The 12,866-nt window shown below is 43.9% G+C and overlaps 1 protein-coding gene across 1 annotated transcript in view; it reads right to left on the bottom strand.

The window, feature by feature from the left end:
* The window catches only part of SCNN1D (sodium channel epithelial 1 subunit delta), a 280,184-nt gene that overhangs the window by 176,553 nt on the left and 90,765 nt on the right, over positions 1 to 12,866 (bottom strand). The gene's annotated exons all lie outside the window — the stretch shown is intronic.

The following is a 12,866-nucleotide window of genomic DNA, read 5'->3' as shown; positions in this document are numbered from 1 at the left end:
TGATCCACGCTGCCCAGCACCAAGCCCTCTGGTGATCGACAACCGAGCACTTGGGATACATAGCACCGGCAGGTAAGACACCAGCCTGGTGCTGCGAGAACTGATTCATAATCACAGTGCCCAGTAGTCAATGGCACATAATAACTTTACTCACCTGTATTCTCTGTACTTTCCACCGGGTCGTCCACATGCAGCCCTGATGAAGGCGGACGCAGCTTCATTGCAACACCGATGAAATGTGCAATTAACTTGGAACACTTGATTAAGTCTGTTCCTGGTTTTACAGACTCTGTTCAGTCAGTCTCTGCCACGTTGGCAAAGATATCTTTCACCTTATGACCCTGGAATATTGATTATTCAATTTAAGTCACTTTCTCATAGAACATTTACTGTTCAAATGGAAATTATAACCCAATTTAGGAGCCTTTGAAACTCGGCCAACTCACCAGTGTAGGTGGTAAACTGCACTATTAAACCTGCACTACAGTGACAAGTATCAAGTTACTTTTCTAGACCGAGTTTAAAGGCATTTGTCTTTTTTCTTCTTTTATTTAACACAAAGCACTTTTGTATGTGCATAAGCCTCTACACTACTTGTTCCAATGATATCACTTGTGTCAATGAAAATATAATTGACACCTACCTGTATATTTATTGTATAGTATATCATGTATTTGTTTTGCATTTTCACTATGGTGTCAGTGTGAACTAGTAATCCTTACATGTATGTTTCAAGTTTTTAGCATATCCCACTTATGTATCACATGTCTCACATGAATAGAAAATAAACAACTGTGTTTCAATATTTTAACACAACAATACAGTGAGTGGTTATTACCCTTAGATTAATTCCTTGGATCTCGTACTTAGGAGACCAACCTTTGAAAACTTCTTGGATAGGCCCACGTATTCATACCTGTCCCCCACAGCAGCTGTGCTATGCTCAAAGAACTCTTTACCAGTAAGGGTACAAACTATTGTTTATATGTTCTGGCAGCTCTGAAGCCAGACACATTGTCATGGAGACAACCAACAGATTCAGTGTGCAGCATAAGCTGGGAGATGGTAAGCCCATGAGGTTGCCCAAGAAAGGGGTGATGGAGATTGAGCAATAGTTTGCTGGGCAGGTAGGATCAGCAGACGGCTTCTTCAGCAGTAGGTGCACAAGGGAGTGCTTAAGGGGAGAGGGGAACATTCCAGTGGCTAAAGAGTGATTACAGAAATCAGCCAAGGCTGGAGCGAGGGTGTCAATAGTCCTTGATGGTTCGGGAGATGCAGGGGAGCACCTGTTTGGCAACGATTTCATAGATCGGACTTGTCTAGAAACCTCATCAGGTGTTGTCAGAGAGAAAGAGCAAAAAGGAGGAGGAGAGGTAGAGATGGCCAAAGGGGGCCGAGAGAGGCAGAGGGAGAGGAAGAGGGGGTAGAGGACAGGATGTCCTGAGATTTAGCAGGGAAGTGAGAGGCCAGAGTTGTACAGAGGGCCTTGGAGGGAACAGGAGAGGGAGAGAGCGCAACAGGATTGACCAGTTCCTTGCAGATTTTAAAGAGTTTGGCCGTGTTGTTAGAGGCCGCGGAGACGCAGGCTTTAATGTGTGCTCTCTTCTTCATGGGTGTTATTGCTTCTACTGGCATTTTAGTGCAACCAGTCTAGGTATGTCTAAATGTGGCCTGGCATGCTTAACTGTAATGTTATTACCTGTCTACACTGATCAAGTCCTTAAGTCCAGCAAAAGTGCTGGGGGTCTCTAAGGTAGAAGGGAATTAGCCCATTTCTGATAATTCTCCGTAACAAGCGTTTTGGTGAAAGCGCTATATAAATAACATATTTTCATTACACAAATCCCCCCATATAAGAACACTTATGTTTCACTCATCATGTTATATTCCCCCATGTAAGAATATTTATGTTGCCTTTGACCTTAACACCAGTAAAATAAAAAGTCAAGTCAAAATAAGGAAACATGCCCTCCCCATGTAAGAACACTCATATTGGCTTTGCCCTTAATGCAAGTACAACATTCCATGCCACATTAAGACCCAGCCAGGCCAGCCATACTGTAGTATTTCCACCAACCCCCACTCCAACCCCACCATCACATAAAAACACTCAAGTTGCCTTTCCTTTGCCCTAAAACGGCAGTAAAACATGCCATACTCTTGTCAAAAAATGTTCATGCTCCAATGTCCCTGCCCAGGTCCCAGTGTGCATACACACAGATACACACATAGATATAGACACATTCAGACACATTCACCCATCCACACAGCTGATCTGTCATTCACAGGGGCACCCATAACATTTAGACTGTACACCATTCACACTGCATTCATTCATCGGTGTGCACTTGCAGACACCTCCTAACATACAAACATACACCCACTTACACACTCCCTCGCATGCATGCACGCATACATTCGTACATGCATGCATGCATACCATCACTGCATGCACACAAATAAAAGTTTTTTTAGTTAATGGTAATTATTGAAAGCATGGGCCATGCAAAGGCTGAGCCAGCAGTTAAGCCTTTAGCTGCAACATGGGGTGGGGAGGGGTACTGATATCCCCATGGCAGGCTTTTGTCCTCTGCCTTCACTTCAATGCCTGTTTTCTTACTTCGAAGAGCGGTGTATTTTCTTAAGTACATACACTGCTCTCCAGATGAGAAATGTGACAGGTTCTAGCGGTGTGAGCCCCAGGCTGGGTGTAGCAGCAGAGTGATGCCTGCTGCGTCAAAGTGGTGGGGCTTTAGCCCTCCCAAGCCCATGCCTGGTGCTGCCCCTGCTCCTCAACCACATAAAGAATTATAACAACACAAGGCATTACATGGACTCGGTTCCCACATTCCCCTGCACCTGCAGCAGGTGCTATCCCTGCTCTTCCTGCTCGATGCACAAGCACCCACAGCCCTGGACCCTCATCTTCCCAGGGACTCATGCTTTAAAACCATGTCCACAAGTGGGTAATTATCATTAGGTAATGGAAAAATCCGAATTGGAGAGAAGACAGGACTCCTGAGCAGTCATTTGTGTCACCCTCTGACCAGTGCCGGTAAAGAGAGGCGAGAGTAGGGTGCAATATATGAGATAAAATACTCCCTTCTGTACGTTACAACGATATTGCGTGTTACCAAGGCGTCCCGTGACTAAATAGAGGGTATCCCGTGGTTTTAACGCCAGCAATTACTTCGAAGTAGTTTACTTCAAAGTAATTACTTCGAATTTACTTTCATTTAAATAGAGTGTTGTGGGTTAAGGGCTTAAAAGGGGGTGGGGAGGGGTTTGGAGTAGGAGCTGCAGTGAAGAGGAAGGACCCCCCATATAAAAGCAAATATCTCAGTAAAAATTCAAAGTAATTACTTCGAATAAAAAACATTGAAGTAATTTGCTTTGGCAAAATGACACGGAACCAAATAGAGGAGCAATGACAAAGGCCAAGGTCCCAGAACTCCAAGGTGGCTTGCAATATCCTTTGTAGATATAGTAGGGGATATACATGGTCACACACACTCATACCCTTCACTACCTGCCCTCTCGCTTAATGTAATGTAAGAGTCGTATAAATCAATGCTGATTCTGTGGGGATTGTATAAATAAATATTATGCAGCTTCTAATGTGTTACAGAAAAATAGTTTAAGCAGTTTAATAAAGTCTGCCTTAAAATGTGTAAATGAATCTATGGGCGTCCCTCTTAAGTAATAACAAGAATAGATGCTTGCACTCCAGCAGAGCACAACATAATCATAATAACGTCCATATTTACTTATCAATTCACAGCTGCAATGTGTCACAGGCAGCTATTTTACAAGAAAGGAATTTGAAAGCCTGTAAGCCTGTCAGGGCTTTAATGAAGTGCTGCAATGACAGCTGGAATTCTGCTCTGGGAAGGCTGAAGAAGCAGGCATTGCTAAGTGTAATAACGCATAACATTGCAGTATTAATACTATTTTTTTAATGACAGGTAAGTATAGATCTTAGAACTAGCCTGTAATAAGAAAGACATTTCACACTTTTATGCGATCATTTCAGGCTGCCATGTATACTCCTCATCGAATACTATTGTTTTATTGAAGTGAATTACTTTGTGGTAGTTCACTTGGCCATAATAACTTTGTGGGGAAGTAAAAACATGTTATTTTTTCAACGTGAATTACCATGAAGTAATTCACTTCAATAAAACAATGATGAACCCTCATTTTCTTCAGACGTTTAATGAGGAAACCGCGAGCCCCTTGCTTATGCTTTCTGTTGGAGTAACCCTCACATGTCAGTGGCCTACCAACGGAACTACGAGCACTGCGGCCGTCTCTGGAGTTTACTATTATGGAGTGGTATTTATTTTATTTTATTTTTTACATTTGTATAGCGCACAAACAGCCCTTGGGCATCGAGGCACTGTTACTTGTGGGGCACTTAGTTACAGGGTAGGTACAGCTGGGAAATGCATTTACATGTTGTACATTGATACATTAGGGTACATAGTCAATTTATAAATACATTTTGAGGTTTATCAAGCGATGCAGGTGATTATGGGGTACATCAGGCGAAGAGTGTAGTTTTCATGGCATTCCAAGTAATAACATGTAGCTGTCAGTGCCACTGCAGCTGTCACAGCTCTTTGATATTGTGGTTGTAGATTTCAATGACACTACAGCTGTTTCCCTGAAGTATTATCAGAAATGGACATAGCTTAAAATGAAGTATGCAAAGTTTGCGCTGCTGAGTGGGTATTTACAGATTTTGGGTGGTCCTTGCCTACTCAGGCCCTACCCTATCTACGCCTCTGCAAGGCAGAGGCCCTGTGAGGGGCATCCATACCTCGGGCAATGCTATAGGCCTTGCCCACCTGAATTCTGACACACATCAGCTGGCAAATGTCTGTTTAATCTGTCCCCATCTACCGTCAGCTAACACAAACAGAAGACAGCTTGGCTGGGTGGTGACAGGGTAGGCTTTCCTCCCCAGCTGCCCAGTCAGAGATCTGTTGTCCATGTAAATATCTGAGACCTAAACTTACAGACAAAAAGTGTTAGATCTAATGTAGAGATGTAGTTGGCCGAGCCTAGCTTTTATATGGGGTCATCTATTCTGGGCATGGGATAATTGTTGAATACTGGTATGGAGTTCAACTTTGTAAAGTCGACATAAAACCACCAGTATTGATCCAGTTTCGCCACTAGGACAATGGGTGAGGACCAAGGACTCTCAGAGGGCTTGGTTATATCTGCCTTGAGCATTTCCTCTACCTCTTGTTGCATTACTATCTTTCTAGTCTCAGGGATCCAATATGGTTTGAAGTTGATGGTGTTCCCTGTGGGTGTTCTAATTAAATGGAAAAAGTGGACCCTCTCCTTGGCTTATTTTAGGCAGGAGCAGAATATCTGTGGTTGGAAGTTGAGAAAGGATGAGGTGAAAGTCCTAGCATATGCTGATGATCTGACGGTGGTCTTGAGGAATCCGGAGGTGGGTGGACCCTTATTGAGGAATATGTTGCAAGAGGTGGGAGAATTGTCTGGCTATAAAGTGAACTGGGGTTAAACAGTAGTTTTCCCGCTTCAGATGAACCCGGTGAATGGGAGGTTGTTGGATTGGGATTGCCAATGGGCTGATGTTTCGGTGAAATATTTAGGAGTCTACTTGGTGCGCAATATTAAGAGAATGGTAGAATACAATGTAGACAAATTGAGAGAAATTCTGCTGAAGGATGTACAAAGATGGGAAAGATTGACTCTAAGCATCTGGGCAAGAATCAATGCTATCAAGATGATGCTGTTGCCAAAGGTCCTGTATTTTATTCATCAATCACTTCCCCTTAAATTTACTAAAAGAGTGCTCCGGAGCATTGATAGGATTTTTATGAACTTCCTATGGGGAAAAGGTAATAGGCCAAAAATTCCACGATTTTGGTGCGTAGAGTTAAAGATGGGGGCTTTGGTTATCCGGTATTGGAGAATTATTGTAGGGGATTTTTATTGAAGAAGGCTTCTTATTACTTTGAGGAAGGGCGGGGATCAGACCCATATTGGCTTTTAATGGAAAAGGAAATGCTGCATCCATTTTCCCTGGACTGTTTATATTTGTATGGGAGGTTGGTACAAAATTGGAGACTCTAGTGATTTCTAAGTCAGTATTGGTTAATTGGATTCTGGAGTGTGGGCAATCCTTGTATATGTATGATTCGGTCTCTATTTGGCTGAATCCGAGTTTAGAAATTAATAATAAAATGCTTAATTGGAGGGGCTGGGCTAACAGGGGCATTCTGAAAATAGGGGATGTATGGAGAGGTGGGAGGATGGTTCCGTTTTAAGAATTAGCTAATCGTTATAGTCTGCATAATAGAGAGGCGGGTAGATATGGGCTTTTGGAGCGGTTGCTGATGGAAAGATTGCAAATGTTGAGCGGACCTTTGAGTGGTAGACCTCAGATTTGTGAGATTTTTGCTACGTCTCCTACGACAGTTTCTACATATGTTAGGTTGATGCCTTTGCAGGACTGTATGAGGAGTTCCTGGGGTCAGTTGCCAATGAAGTGGGTGTCTGAATTGGAAACTGATCTTTCTGATGGCTTGTGGGATAATAGCTGGAGGGCTTCGGTGAGGGCCAAGGTTGATTTAAATCTGAGGTATATTCACCAACGTCTTTTAGGCTGTATTTATTGGACACCAGTGAAAATGAAGGAGAGAGGCTTGGCTGATGTAGATCTGTGCTGGGGGTGTGGGGCTCGAGAGGGACCTATCTACATATGCTCTGGGAGTGTAGTAGAGTGCTGGACCTTTGGAGAGAAGTTTTGGATTGCATTGATATGGTAACTAGTATGACACTGCCTCGTACTTTTCTGTCAGTGATTTTCCTTTCAACTGATAGTCGAAGTGTGGAGATGTGGGATTGTTCGGAATGGATTGATAGAGCATTGTTGATGGCCATAAAAGAAATAATGAAGGTGTGGAAATCCAGGAAGAAGCCACATTGCGAGAACTGGGTGTCGGATATGTGGACGCTCTCTTGGTATGAGAAGACTCAGGCAGTTCGACAACATCGGGAAACTGAGTACGAGGAGAGATGGGGTCATTCAGGGATTTATTTGGATGAGGTGTAGGCTTTGGTTTATTTTGTGGATATTGAGGTTGGGGATTGGTAGGGGTGTATGTTTTGTCCTTTTTTTTTTGTATTTTGTGTTGTCACGTTTTGCCATGAGATAGGAGGGTGGGGATGTTTTCGGATTTCGTTTTGAATAGCTGTTACTTTAGTAGTAATTTGCATTTTGTTGCACTGATGTATATGGAGTAATCTTTTGCTTGTTCCCATTCTGTTGTTACTCAGTTGTATTATGTTTTGTATAATTATTAAATAAAGTTGATTAAAAAAAAAGGAAAATACCTCTAGGAACTGCTTCAGAAGCTCAATAACATCCGTCTTTTGGTAAAGGGAGAGATCAGATGGAACCAAAGAGGGTTCACTATCAGTGTGAGAAATCAACTTCAGGGGTACCAGTGGTCCTGGGGTGAATATCAGTTTCTAAACCATCAATCAGCCCCACACCAGAAGGGATCAGAACAGATTTGAAGAGGGAGACTCAAACATGGCCCTCATTAAACCCATCCCACTCTCAGCAAGTGACAGAGAAACTGGAGATGAAGATCACTTCTGGGCCCTTCCTCCCATTATTGATGTATCGCAGGTGTAAGAAGCGCTACTCACTCAGACAACCATTCAGACCATACTCGGATAACAGTATTGAAGAGATGCAGCTGTCATTAATTGAACAAGTCGACTAACTGCAACCTCGAAGAACGCCGATGACGTTATGTCTGACATCATGACATAGATACGTTAGACATGAAGCACAACGACATCCATGCACGAAGTTGCGCATATATTTAGCTTTATTGCTGGTAGACATGAAGCAAATGCTTATGACTTCCATAGTTAGAAGACTGACACGCGTATAGCTTTTGCTATGCAGAAAACACAAGACGCATGAGAATAGACATGAACTGCTTCCAGACGCTTAACTGTAATTAACATGGACAGCCATGCAAATGAAAATAGAAGCTATAGGTACATTGGAGTGAATGGGAAAAGCCAAAAGGGCTAAAAACACAGGGAAAGGCTGGCAGGCTGAACCAGGCTTCTAACGCAGACACTGTGCACAGCCTCGCCAAGGACACGTAAGGAAGGAAAGTTTCCAGTTAACAGAAGAGATAGGGCACCTTTAGGGAATACAAGCCAAAAATATTCATAATTACAAGCAAGAGAAATCCATTGGCGAGAGAATTCTGCGCTGTTCATGTTGCGATCCCTGTCGTTTTGTCTTGCTGATAAAGACAGAGAACTTTGTCCTATGGCTGCATCTCCCGTTCTTGGGGCAAGGGATTTCCAGAGCCCAGTTCCTCTGGCACGTAAATGGGGTGACTGATAATAGTTCCCCTGCCACTAATTACTCTATTACAAGTGGTAGCAGAAGACAGTCACTAAGACCCCTCTGCAATTAAAACCGTATTTTTCCCGCTGCATGCCCAAGAGGAAGCATTGCGACCCACGAGGACCGAACTAAAAACCACGTGTGGACACAAAGAAGGTCATCAGGAGCCACCTTGGAGAAATTCAGGCCCACTCTACATGGGACACCAAGCAAACTAGATGGCAGAGTGGCAGATTGTGGGAGAGGCTGTGCCAAGGGACTTCAGCGGATCTACAGGGTGTAAGTATAGACACAGCCATATTACAAATATTAGGGAGGGGAAAGTGTTGTCTGTTGTTTGTTTTTGTGAAGGAACCCTGTTTCCAGGTGCGTTAGCTAGGTTACGGATGAAAAAAGAGAAAAAAAAGAATAAAAGTACACCTGTTCTCTAGGCGCTAGCTTAGTTTGCAGATGAAAAAGACAAAAAGACAATAAAAAGGGTGACTGTTCTCTGGGCAGCTAGCCTGGTTTACGGATGATCTATGTACTGATCCCTGTGTTTAGGCACTAGCGAAGCTCGCTTAGGTCACAGAAGGTGGTTTCTTAGTTTACCTCATTGAGTCTTTGCACTACAAAAGAATGTACTATCTCATGCATATGCTGTGGCTCCTGCTAACACAACCCCCATTCCTGTTCTCACTGAAGCCATATCTGGGAGAATAACTGACGCTGCCCGAGAAGTAAAAAGACACAGGCGAAGCATAGATATAGACTTTGAACACGTAAATTCATACCTAGCTGATTTGGTACACATGACTACTAACATGTGGTATCAGCATAAGACCAATATGCAGAGAGAGACAACCAAGCAGAGCTGCTATGTGTGCTCTTTCATCCCCTATGCCATGATCCCCTCCAGAACATTTATTTCGTAGGACACTTTAAAGCGCACTGCATGGCTTATTTTTCCATTCTGCTGTCCACTTTTATGGTAACACTAGTGGCATTTTAACACATGCAAAATAAAGAAGCACCATAGGACTGTTATCCATACACCAGGGCACCCTTTAGAGCCCACCCTGGGATTTCCAAGGTCCTGTGCTCAAAATACATGCAGTTCCCTAATTTGCATTTGCATTGACATCATATGAAGCGACATCATGGAAAATTAAATTAAAAGGAGTGTCATCAGTATTTGATACTCTAGAGCAGGGATCGAAACCTTTGGCTCTTCAGATGTTTTCAAGTACAGCCCCCACCAGCCCTAGCCAGCATAACCAGTGTTAAAGGTTTATGGGAATCGTGTTTTAGAAAATCTGGAGAGCCAAGGGTTGCATTGGTCGTAGTGACATTACAAGAAGTGTTATGCATAAGCCTGACACAAATAACTGTGGTGTGCAATAAATGTTCACTATTTGAAATATGTAACAACTCTATCGTTTCATAAACTAAGATGATTTTTTATTACAAAACCTGCAAACGGAATTCCCAGTTTTGCCAGATAAGGCACAGTGAGATTAAATGATTTTCCCAGGCGCCCACACTTTGGAGAAACCAGGATTTGGTCCCAGTCTGTGATTTTAGCACTTCACAGCATTTCTTCCCAGCTATGGCTCATCTAAGTAGTTGTTAACGTTTAGGTTTCGAGAGATTAAATAATTTATAGCAATGCCTTAGAAAATACCACATCGCATAGGAAACAAACTGTGCATTATATAAAATGTTATAGAAACCATCGAGCAAAAGGAATATGTTGAATATGCAAAAGTGCCTCAGCTCACTAACACGCCCTTATGTGGATCAGTGTCAAGGACCATGTTTCAAATTCGCCCAAATCCTCTATTTGGATCCAGTCGAGGGAACTCCTCTTTTGCTCTCTGTGGGAAGGCTTGTCGCCTTCACCAGAGAACAGGAAATCTACAGACAGGGTTAGCTGAAAACACTACTTCAAAGGCAAGCTATGTCAGGTCAATGGAGAATTCAAACTGCATATGAAAACGCCAGCATTTTCTGCCTTTAGATGCCCCTCCAGATCGACAACCACGCTTACTCTAAAAAACGGCTGCTCATGATCCTCGTTGTGGACAGCCTGAGCCTGCCTCGCACCACTCGATTGGTTAGCCTGACTCTCCTAGACCAACCAGAGCAGCCGGCAGCCAGTAAGCCGGTCCCTCCACAAGGCCCTCTTTCCTAAGGCCCATGGTCTCCCTGTCTGGGCCCTACTTTCACCGGAGCTGCCGAGGAGGTTACAGCAACACCATTCCTGCTGCACTGAAGTCCCATGAGGCATATGCAAATTCTAGAGCACATCGAGCCCTCGTTTGAATGTGACACCATCTGCCAAATCTTGTGTACTAGAATTGTGCTTACTGCCTACTTGGGCCGCAGATGCAAGAGAATGCATCCGCAGTACTTCCCAAACTGCATTTGAAAACACATGCCAGATTGGTTGGCCTGAGTCTCCTAGACAAACCAGAGGAACCGGCAGGCAGGTAGCAAGCCCCTAAACAAGGCCCTCTTTCGTAAGGCTCATGGTCTACCCTGTCTGGCCTTGTGAGGGCCTGCACACCCCATCTGTGGCACTACGGGGCACAGGGGCTCCCCACGCTGAGCTCCTCATCACATAGTAAGCCTCCCACTCCTGCACACTGTAAAAGCCTCAACAGCCTTGGTGCCTCCTTTTCAGTCTGACTACATGCCCTAAATGTTGCTCACATCTATCTCACACAGCATAATCTTGTTTATGGGCTCCTGTCTTCAATACTGGCCAAATATCCACACATGAAGGAGGTACTGCCGTGACCTGCAGTAGCAGGGAGTTGTCCCTTCGGGATTCTGCAGCAACCTTTACCCCCGCAGCTGGTAGGACCACAGCCTTTCACTCGCCTCCTGGTCCCTTCTGTTCTGCTTCAATGGTCGCGTAGAATTCCCAGGATTTCCTGCTCTTCCGTTCCGCTGGTCTTGCCCACTTCGGTTGCCCTTCTCGTCTTGCCCGTGTGCTTTGCTTCTCTCCACAGGTGCTTTCATGCTTCGCCTTTTATCCAGTGGGGAGAGTCAATGGGTTGTAGGTGTAGATGATTGGGGTGGAGTGCTTGATCCTGCCTGGTCTTGGTGGTCCATAGAAAATAATGGCCAATGAGTTCCCATGGGTAATCCTCATTGCTCCGGGTTTGTTCTTCCTTGTCTCATTCATGTCAGTAGGGTAGGAAGGGTAAGGATCATGGAAGTTGTAGTGTTTTTAAAAATGTGGTGGAAAATAAGTTAGAAAGGGTTTCAAATAGAATGGATCTTTTGGAGAATGTTTCTTAGAGTTATGTCTGGGAAGGGGGAGGGGAGATTGTGAGAGGGGAACTTCCTATTGCTATATGTAAGGATGGTGCTACATTTTAGAGAAGGACATGATTGGAATGAGGTAGAATGACAGCATCCTCAAAAAAGCTGAGTTAACATTGGATGAGGACATTAGAATAGAGGAGGGAGAACATCCTGTCTTACCTAATGGTGTTCTCCTCTTTTGACATTCTTCCCCAAACTTCCCACTCAGCTTGTGAGAAGGGGGGAAAAGACCTTTGGGTTTTTCACACTACACATACCACAATGCAAGAAGACTACTGAAAAGACAATAGGGATGAAAATATTACTGGACGCAGAGATGAAAACTGACAAAAAGACAGAGACTCTTGGTGCGTTGAAATCACACTTGTCGCAGTGTCCTCTGTTCCCACCAGGTACAATATTCTCCTTTCTTCCAGATCCACAAAACTATTGGGGTAAATGGGTGTGGTGTACACCCGATGGAGATTGCTGCTACATGACATGGAACTTAGATGAGCACGTGATGTACCATGGACATTTGGGAGGAGTGGCAAAGGTATGGATTCCAAGACCGCACGTGAACAGAGAAGGTCATCTAGGGAGTGTGGTCAACTTGCTGACCAGTGGGGGGATAGAAGGGGGAGACTCAAACGTGGCCCTTGTTACACCCATCCCACTCTCAGAGGGATGTAAATCGCTTCTGGGCCCTTCCTCCCCATCATTGATGTATTGCAGGTGTGAGAAGCGCTACTCACTCAGACAACTATTCAGACCATTCTCGGATGACAGTTTTGAAGAGATGCAGCTGTCATAAATTGAGCAAGTCGACTAACTGCAACCTCGAAGAACACTGATGACGTCACGACTGACATCATGACATAGATACGTTAGACATAAAGCACATAGACATCCATGCACAAAGTTATGTAGACATTTAGCTTTATTGCTTGTAGACATGAAGCAAATGCTTATGACTCACATAGTTAGATGACTGACACATCTATACCTTATGCTACGCGGAATCCGAAAGACGCATAAGAATACACATGAACTGCTTGCTGACGCTTAATCGCAATTAACATGGACGGCCATGCAAATGAAGATAGAAGCTATAGGTACATTGGAGTGAATGGAAAAATCCAGACGG

This window comes from Ambystoma mexicanum, chromosome 8 (assembly GCF_040938575.1).
Source record: "Ambystoma mexicanum isolate Mex_15411 chromosome 8, UKY_AmexF1_1, whole genome shotgun sequence".
In the NCBI taxonomy this organism is placed as follows: domain Eukaryota; kingdom Metazoa; phylum Chordata; class Amphibia; order Caudata; family Ambystomatidae; genus Ambystoma; species Ambystoma mexicanum.
The sequence above is the reverse complement of the archived record's forward strand: the minus strand, read 5'-3'. Positions and strand labels throughout refer to the sequence as shown.